The sequence below is a fragment of the Chelmon rostratus genome, chromosome 9 (genome assembly GCF_017976325.1).
Source record: "Chelmon rostratus isolate fCheRos1 chromosome 9, fCheRos1.pri, whole genome shotgun sequence".
NCBI lineage: Eukaryota > Metazoa > Chordata > Actinopteri > Chaetodontiformes > Chaetodontidae > Chelmon > Chelmon rostratus.
Genome location: NC_055666.1, coordinates 22,926,052 through 22,933,982, shown reverse-complemented (window position 1 = coordinate 22,933,982; position 7,931 = coordinate 22,926,052).

Genomic DNA, 7,931 nt, shown 5'->3' with positions numbered 1-7,931 from the left:
ATAAGTTATAGTTATATATACTTTCTTTTTATACACACACACACATACTTAATAATAAGAAACACTTGAATATTATATCAGCACAAGGTCCATTGATTTGCTTCTACAGGAGCTGTCGTGTTCTTCCACCAAGTTCTTCCAAGTTCTTCCACCACTCAGAAAGTAAAATCAGAGTTGTCAATCTACAATCCCATGACAGCTGGGCAGTGTGATGAAGACAATGTGATGTGACTGAAAGCTCCAGGACAGCTAACACTAAATGGACCTTCATGTTTTTGTCAGAGACTGTTTTCTCAGCCGCTGCTTTCAAGGCCACTCGCTCGGATTTAGCCGTTAGCTCTGCATGTTAAAATACATTTGCCTCAGTTAGGCCGGAATGTGTTTTTCATCATGCAGGTGGGGGATCCCTTTTGTTTACATGACTGACAAACAGATAACTGATGACGTGAGCGATGAATGCTTGAATATTAGCAGCCTGAAAAAATGTTTGGGATCAAACAGTTAGAAACCCATTGAATAGTATCACTTAATATGGTCACAACATTAATTTTACTTCCAGTCTATGAGTTAAAGGACTTTTATGCGGCACGTGATTGACGTTCCTCTTAAATACAAAGTTTTGTGCATGGAGCTGAGCAACATGTCAAGCCGTCTTCCTGCTCTAGAAATGTGAGGCTGACTAACACAAACAGCAGAACACTGCTCATCCCTGTCTCACAACATGTGTGTGTGCAGGAATGAGGGTGCATCAGGCTTAGATATAAGCTTAGACATAATGTCGTCAAATGCGATGCGAGGGAGTTTCCTGTCTGAGAACAGCCACATGCTGTAGTTGAAATCTTTAAAAAATGGTTTCGGTGGATTATCTTGCCCGCTACCGCGCCTAAAGGAATTAAATGTTCCACACAGAGGCTGTGTCGCAACATGATATAACAAAATTTAGGGGAATCAAATTATAAAGGAGAAGTACTGAAAACAATGAAAAGACTGTTATGAGCAGCTCCTTACTATCAGTATTTGTATTACTTGAAGCGTAGCTTTTCAGTTTTAACATGAACCAAATGGCTCATGTATAAATGTTATACTATAATAAAATCTGAGTCAGTCTTTCAACATTGGTCCCAAATGGAATTGATCATCTCGGTGATGATAGAAATTACTTTTAACGTCCTCTGCTTCACAAATGTAATTCCCTGAACAGATTTGGCGTCCATTACAACAAAGCCACCACAGTCGCCTGGATTCGGTTGCGGTTTGGGCTTTTCTGAAAACGTCAGGACTGTTTGTGTCATTTTTCATTCGCGTCCTGAGCTAAATTGAGACACATTAAAAGAGCTGAGCAGGAAGCCTGACCTTTTGTTCTTGCAGTGAAAATAAAAGCCATCGCAGGACGCCACCGGGCTGAGTTTTTCCCACAGTTCTGATCCATATCTCATTCATCACCTCGTGTCAAACAACTTGGGAGGCCTTTCCACATCGATCCCCGTGGTATAATTTTGACTGACAAGGCATTCCATTTGCATACACAAATTAATCAGCACCATATGCACGGAGATTAATGATTTATGTCACCGGGCATGGTTCTGGTGTTACAATCAAGAGGCTTGCAATCGAGCACAAGGATCCTTTTGTGTTTTCTGCAGAAATGTTCTCCGGCTGGTTGCGAGCCATATGTCTGATGGACAACCGTGTGCCACTCCAGGACTACGTCAGGCTGGACTGAACCAACTGAATCGACTGTGGTTGCACCTGGCATGCAGACCACGCTTCCACCACTACTAGCACAGAGGGGTTAAACGTGCTGTCACAGGCTGAGTCAATCGAAAATACAGATTTTGAGGGGAAAGTCGCACAACTGTCGCTGCTAACCGTGTTTTTCACGTTGTGCTGCTAAGTAACATGTTTGTTCTTCATTCAGAAGTGATGGGAGGTTCTTTAACTAAACCCAGAGAAGCTTCCCGGACGTGACTTTACTTCAGTGACAAGATAAGTAGCCTGGAAGAGGAAGAGGAGCCTGTCATATGAGCTGTCACAGTCAATGAGCCTTCATGAAGGATGACGGTAAAACAAAGGCCAACAGGAGTGATATTTTCAGCTTGCTTTTTAAGGGATTTTGGAGACTTTTTTCTTTTTTAGTAAACCTTAATTTAACCCGAGAAGTCCCCTTGAGATCACAAAATCTCTTTTTCAAGAGAGCCCCGGCCGAGACAGCAGCGCTACAGTGAATGGTAACATTATGCATTGTTGTGGGTAAAGAACTACAAATGAAAAACTAAATGGTGGGGGTGTGGGGCTGTATGATTGTTATTTGTGAATCGTACTGTAAACACTGTTCATGGGATCTACTCTTCGAGGGAAGTTACACAATAAACTTCTCGTCCTTGCCAGCACATCTGTTATGATAATTACAGATTTGTTTTTGTTTTGTTTTTTTCATGTTAATCTCTTAAGAAGCAACTTTTTTAGTGCATGTCTGAAAATGACAAACCAAAATAAAATGGTTGCTGTTCTCCAACTTTTTTGCTACAGTTCTGATTCTGGTCTCTTTCACGTTTGCTGCATTTACATCTTCAACTTTTCTTTTTAATTTACAATTTTTGCTTTGTTTTAACTCCTGTTACAAAATTAGAACTGTTCCAAGTTTCATGGGGGTAAAATGGTTTGCCCTGATACAGTTTGTGCTTTTATATGATGTATAATTTATCAGAATTGAGAGAGGATTGGATGACATCCAAACTACGGGGACAAACCCCTCTGCCAGCCAATATTTGGGCCACAGCTTGTTCAGAAATTTTGCTGTGATTCTTCTCTTTTTTTCTATTTTTAAAATGTGCAAATAAATGAAAAATAATTGGTGGGAAAGTCCTTTATTTTCTGCACCGTATGCTCTCATTACAGCACTATAGTAAACAGGTTTCACAGAACACTGACATGTTCAGGTATCGGCATCTTCCTGGTTGCTGAGTTGTCCTTTTAGTTATTGATCAAGGTCTCTCTGCTCTGCGTGAGGCTTCCTCTGTGTGACCTGTAAACAAAACATGTATGAACCTTTACATGCTAGAACTCAAGGACTTTAACACAAGACAGATTTGCAACATTATTCACCACATTGGCCAGTACATACTGTCCAAATTACGCATATTCAGCATGCATACCTGATAAATTCAATAAGAAAAGCAGACATATGCACAGATTTGCAGGCTTGCAGATGCTCAGTCTCATACCATTCATCACCGCACAGCGCTGGGCTCCAGTACAATACTGTATTGATGAAGTGTGGCAGCGCTGTGGATTTGACCCCTGGATGATCAAATAAGCAGATTGCCATAATGGAAACTGACTCTTCCCCGTCAGCAGACGTTTCGTGAGTGCAACACTAACGAAGATTATGATGGCGGCACCGAGCCAGAAAGCTGTTCAGCAGGAGAACTCCTTCCCAGTAATTCTGGACGTGAAGCATTACTCAGGCGTAAAGAGGGAAATCCTCAAGGAGCAGGAGGTTCTTTCCAAGATGAGATATCCAACATTTGTTAAATGTTCCGCTGAAAACCTCGCAGGTTTTTGTTGAAAGTTATCGTAAACTAACAGCGGTTTGCATGCAACACAATAGCTCCTCTGTTTATGTGATCAGATGGATTCCTGAGAAATGAACACCACTTGAGATTAAGTTTCCTTTCTTCGGTATTTATATAATTCCAATAATAAGGAAAAGCTCATGAGCTCGAACGAGGAATCTTGTATTCACGCCAGCTTGTACCATCACACCGCACACTGTTTCATCTTGAGAGCATCCAGAAGCAACAACAAATAGAACCAGACAGTCAATATCACAAAAGGAACAAGTGAATTTAAATTGAATTCACTTCAGGTTCTGCTGTGAAACACCGGCTGCAGACGGATGTAATGGATAAAAGCATCGGACAAGGATATCAGCGTTTGGTGCAATTATAGTAATGGGAAAACACAACACCGACATGCTGATCTGGGGCCAGATAGTGAATTGTTTCACAGTACCTGAGCTTTGTTAACAGCAAAGCGCCCAAAGTGCTTTTGCTGACAGACTCTACCACATGACACGTGTCTTATCTTTTATATAAATTATCTTACTTGTGAGAATAACTTTAATTGTATATTACAATGTAATATCATTGTAATTCCATACATTGCAGTAAATGATTCAAGTGACTTATTAAATAAACCATCTTAATTATCTGAACTGTACAGGGTGTGGACACAAGAAATTACTTCACATTTTAGACTGCTTTATGCTTCTATTCCAACGCATTTTCAGAGAAATGCTGTACATTCTGCTCCACTCTATTCATTTGACAGCTATATTTACTTTGCAGATTATGATTTTACATGCAAAACAAACGATCAGCTGAGAAAATATGATGCAATACCCTTGATTAAATATCCCAACAGTATATAAAGTACTTGCAATTGGCACCAGCTCAACCAGCTAAAACATAAAATGAATGCTTATATATTAATATATATGAAGAATGTACTTTTAATGCTGGCAATGTGCACATTGGACACTTTTACTTCTGCTGATAATGCCTTTTCTGTGAAAGCAGGCATTTTACTGAGTGTTTTTATATTGTGGCATCGCTGCTGTTATTTAAAAATGACGTGTTAATACTTTGTCCACCCAAGCAGGAAGAGTTGAATCATCAGAGTTGACCGCGAATGAAGACTCAGGTTTTCTTGCAAAACAGAGCCACTTACAGCTGAGTGCAACGATCTGAATTTCCAGCCAATAAGAAACACTTTAGGATAATCTTCTTAATGCAGATGAAGCCCTTGGTCTCCAGCCCCATTGGAGAAGCAGCAGGTTCTCATCATGGTGATCGTTTGGGGTTTCTGAGTCATCCAGTGTTTTTCTATGAAGGGAAGCTGCAAACCAGGCACTGAAAACAACGGTTTAACCTTCTCTCCTGCGCTAATGAAGGGTGTTTTAAGAGGTGGAAATCAAATATGCGTGAAAATGAAGGCTCCAGCCCCCCAGTGACCCTGAACAGGATAAGAAGATTAGAAAATATGTGGATGGATGATTCCATTAGAAGACAGCAGGCTAATGTCTTTCCCTAGAATATAAATGATTCGCATGATTCAAGACAGTCAAAACAAGTGCTGTTTTGTCCAGAACTGAGAAAATATTCACAACACTGACAGAGGTATCAACAAGTGTTCAAGGGGCAAAGACCTGACTGTAGCCCTGAGGGGCACCACTAGGGGGCTCTGGTTTCAAAGCCAAGTGCAGCCTGCAGGGGCAATTAATCACCCTGATGCCAAACTTTTCACATCTCAGACTTAAGCAGAAGACTTTAATATCCATTCAAGTTAAGGATCTCACTGATATGTAAAAGTATGTGCATATATTTAAGGACGGTGCACCCTTAGAGCAAGTATTATTACAACCTTGTATCAGTGTTTCCAAGGTAAGAACTCATCAGGTAGTATAGACAGGTAGTGTAGAGACTGTCGAGTCCTTTCTTTCTAAATTCCTCTGCTGGCACGTTTCCCACTCGCAGCGAAAACCACAGATGAGTCCTGGCCGGACCACACAGCAAAAGCTCCTGCGGCTGCTACGGGGGGGTTTTACCATACAAATGAAGTCATCTCACAGGCCTTTTGCCTTCAAGGTGCAATAATGAGCCACGATCTGGATTTAGCAAACATGTCCGCTCACTCGTGTTTCACTTCATTTCACCTGGAACAAAACTGGTGTTCCGCCGACAGTGTGACAGATGCGTTGTGTAATACAGACTGATTGGGAGAGGGCATTTGTTTGTTTGACAGAATGTGTCCCGAAAAGGCAAGCAAGTCTAATGGGATTTAGCCGGGAGCCGCCGACTGTGAATTCTCTCTTGTATACATTTCCATCTCCAGCCTGCTCGGCGGACACAAAGCCCTCCTTGCTGGCGTGTCTCTGTATGTTAGCCGTGACCCAAAAGCTCTGCCTTGTTTCTAATTTCCTCTGTTTATTATATTTCTTTGTATCAAAGCCTCCACGTTTCACAAGACCACCGTGGAAGCGGCAATCAAATGTGGACAACGAGACAAAATACCCAGCTTTTACAGACAAAACCTCAAGGGGTGAATGAGTGTGCATGTGTGTGTGTGTGTGTGTGTGTGTGTGCAAAAGAGAGAGGGATTCCACAATGTTGGAGTGCTGACATCTGCTGCAGGCCCTTGCAGGGCTGGAATGTGATACTCTCCTTTACACAAAGGGCCTTGGCCCTTGCAGCAGGCACAAGAAGACCTCTATATGCCCCTCTCCACGGGGGCAACACACGTATGAAATGACTGTATCAATGCCCCATGCCTTCCTTTCCCAGCCATTAACTTTGATTAAAACCACAAAACCTTCCTTCATACCTTGGTGCTGGCGAGATGGCTGCTCTGCGCTCTCTTTGAGGTGGTAGTTTCTGAGCTATGTGAGACTGGGGGTAAATTGCTTCAGCATTGCATCATGTGTCTGGCCCAATGGGTTCAATATGTCTCGAGCTCGGCTTTGATTGTTGTGTCTGTGCTGCAGCAGACTCGCCGTACAGTGGGGGGATGCGCTGGTGGACTTTGCCAACAATAGAATGGGAGGAACCACATAAAACACAGTTGATGAGGTACAACAGTGTGCCGGGGAGAAAGGAAATTGGGAACAGGAGGGAGTATTGTTCCAAGCGGTGTCTCTGCTTTGATATGACAAATTGAGAAGCCCTTAAACATTTCCTTGCACAGAAACATTTAGGCAGAATGCACAACAGCGTGTTGAAAACTCTTGTGTGGGTACACATTTATCTTTCATCTCCCTATGGGCAAAACAAATGGAGGCTTTAAACAATCACTTCATGGTCACAATGAGCTTAGTTTGGCATATTTTCTTATGGAAAGTTTCCTCTTGGATAATGAAGCTCCTCATGTGATGTGCACTGTGGACTTCATTGTTTAACTGTGGGTAAGTTATAAATTTGATGGACAATGATGCACGGGGCAAAAAATGCAAGTGGGGCCACAAGGATGCAGAAAGACGAGGAAGAGAAGGATACACACAGTAGCAAGTGAATTTTGTGATATTTAATTTTCTTTCCCCAAAAAGGCCAAATTGTTACAACAGAGCTTTCTGTTTCACTGACATTCGTCAAAACCACCCAGAAAAACTTCATTAAAAAAATCATAAGGGAATTGTTTGAATTTTATGAAATCATGTCTTGTAGTGTGTGAGATGATGTGCAGTGAAAGAGAAATCTTTTTATCTTAGTCTTTAAACTTTTCTTTGTTAGAGCGTGATCCTTCATCTCTCTCTAATTTTACTGGATTCAGCAGCTGTGAAAATGTTATTCTGAAATAAAGCAGAGTGAGACAGATACCTCACAAGTATCAGACTTGTAAAATGTTCAAGTCATTTGCACTGAAATGTCCACTCTGCTGTTCGACGTTATGTTTCTGTTGTTGAGGGTTGCAGTAAATTTAAGAATGTCCTCGTATCGAGACTCTTCTCATCAAAACTGACTCTGCTGAGCTGCTTTCCTCTTAGTCATCTCGAGACGCAGTTACTGAAAATTGCTGAAAACGTGTGCAACTGTTTGCAACAAGTGGGACTGTATTTGCCAATTCGAGACTAAAAGTGGGTGAAACCCCTCATTGGACCAGGCAGCAGCGGAATAGTTAACATGCCAGGGAGTTTCCTCGGCTGGGAAGTTGTACTTTATGTATAGCACCTGTTGTGCTGTCAGTTGGCAGTCTCCAAAAACCCAGCCCTCGCCGCGCAGCGATATTTTATCTCAGTCTCCACCAAGTTATGACTCAAGACCTCGCCAGACAACAGAACTCGTCTCGGTGTTGCGAATGGTTTCTGGGTACAGACTGTATCAGGTTGCCGGACTCTCTCGCTGTCTCTCTGTGAGCTTTTGCAGTAATGCGTAAAG